Genomic DNA, 2,057 nt, shown 5'->3' on the forward strand with positions numbered 1-2,057 from the left:
CGTTTGATCCACGCTGTTTGCACAGTTTGAATTCCCAGCGAAGTTTACCATGTCTCTTCATCATGTTGTGAGTCATCAATAGTGTTCTGCTATAAACACATCAGCAAAAAAACAGGGGGAAAAGTATGAATCAGATTTCAACACCCTGGCCCTGCCCTTGTCTCTCTTTGTTTTCTATTTTTCCAAAGAGAAAGTGGAAAGTGAACAGAGAGAGACAGAGACACAGACAGAGACTGCTTTTGATTCTCTCTCTCTCTGGAGTGGCCATTGGCGCTGGAGATCAAATATTCATCCTGGCATGGCGTTCAGAACAGGAAATTTAAGCTACATAGCTGTGGTTTCTCAGCCTAGAATTGGGCCAACCTTTCCTTCCTTTTGGTGGCTCAGATCATGTATTGTCAGAGCTAGAAAAAAACCCACTTCAGCCTCAGTTTCCTGACCTGAATCAGGAAGTGGTTAAACTCAATAAGCTTTAAGAAACCCAAATCTTAAAATCGCGTGATTCTAAATATCCACACGCACACAGACAGATGCACACACCCCAAAAATTAAGCAAGGTTCTGCTTGGGGACCCTTATACGTTTCTATACACTCGATAAACATTTGTTGATTTGATGATGTTTGATCTTATCTAATCCAACATCATCTGCTTTCCATTTTCAAAAGGATGTGGGTTGTTCAGCTTCTTATCCTTGCTAATTATTTCAATTCCTTTTTATGTAAAAATGCTTTGCCTACATGGGGGAGGGGGTGTGAAGGCGGAACAGGTTTAGTAGGAACAGCAAAAAAAGGCAAGTTTCACAATGATGGTTAGTTAGATCCTGAGGCATGGGTAGAAGTTTACCAAACAAAAAGACATGAAGAAAGGCATCCGAGGAGAAGAGAATGATGTCTGCAAAAACTCAGAGATACAAAAGAGACTGGTACACCGAGAATCCTGGAATGCAGAATAATGAAAGAGATTAGACCAGGAAACGTGCTGGTTTTGCCTGTCCGCTCTCTGTACCCATTCTGGGACATCATGTCGATTGTTCTTCAGGAATTCTCTCTGTCCCACTCCGTGCCTGAGTGTTGGGCAGGGATGGATGACCCTGACCCCTGACTCTAGAGGGAGACACTTTCCCACGCCTGGCCAGTTAGAGCACGGTATCCCCTCCACCCTCCAGAGTTTTCACATCAAAGATGAGCCAGCAACTCAAGTTGGGTCAATTCCGCTATACGGAGTCAAGATTTCTGTTGCAGATGGGAAAGAGAGACAGCTATTCTGCTGGCATTGCTAAACTGTTAGCCTGAGGCCGGAGGTGGCTATTTTACTGATATCTGCCAAAAGTCCACCTGGGCAGGATGCCGTCATAAAAGCAAAGCAGAGCCAAGAGATAAAGATTCTTAGTTAAACACTCTGTTCACCTGTTCAGGGTTTCTCAAATGGAGAGCTACTGGCATTCTGAGTAAGATAATTCTTCTGTGGGTGGAATGCTCAGCCCACTGAAGGACGTATCTTTACCCAAGGCCTCCTGAATGTCAGTAGCCCCCTCTCCCCACTGTGATAAGCAAATCTCCTCCTATATTTCCAAATGGCCCCTAGGAAGTGGTATGCTCTCAGGCAAGAACCTGATTGGAATGCAGTCATGCCTACCTTGGGGGCTCCGAGTTTCATTTCTGTTTGGTTTGGTTGCTTTGTTTTGGGTGTGGCAGCTTGAATTGGGTTTCTGTCACTTGTAAGGAAAATGGTCATAAGTACTTCAAAGAAGCAGGGGGTAAATGGTCAAAGTGTTCTCTACGCATCATTTAGTATCTGAGTCACACATGATTGTGTGTGTGTGTGTGTGTGTGTGTGTGTGTGTGTGTGTGTGTGTTGTCTGTTTCAGAGAGATGGAAACATGAGAGGTAGTCACCATTGATGGTGAAACTAGACAAGCCTACTCTGAGGACTGCTAACTGTCAAGTCAATGTCACAACCCTTAGGGCTAAAAGAGATGTGGATATAAATAAAAGTAGGAAAGACTAGGTGACTGCACCTTGAATAAAATAAGCTTGAAAGACTAGACATCTGAGTA

The sequence above is a fragment of the Pteropus vampyrus genome, unplaced genomic scaffold (genome assembly GCF_000151845.1).
Source record: "Pteropus vampyrus isolate Shadow unplaced genomic scaffold, Pvam_2.0 Scaffold28, whole genome shotgun sequence".
Classification (NCBI taxonomy): Eukaryota; Metazoa; Chordata; class Mammalia; order Chiroptera; family Pteropodidae; genus Pteropus; species Pteropus vampyrus.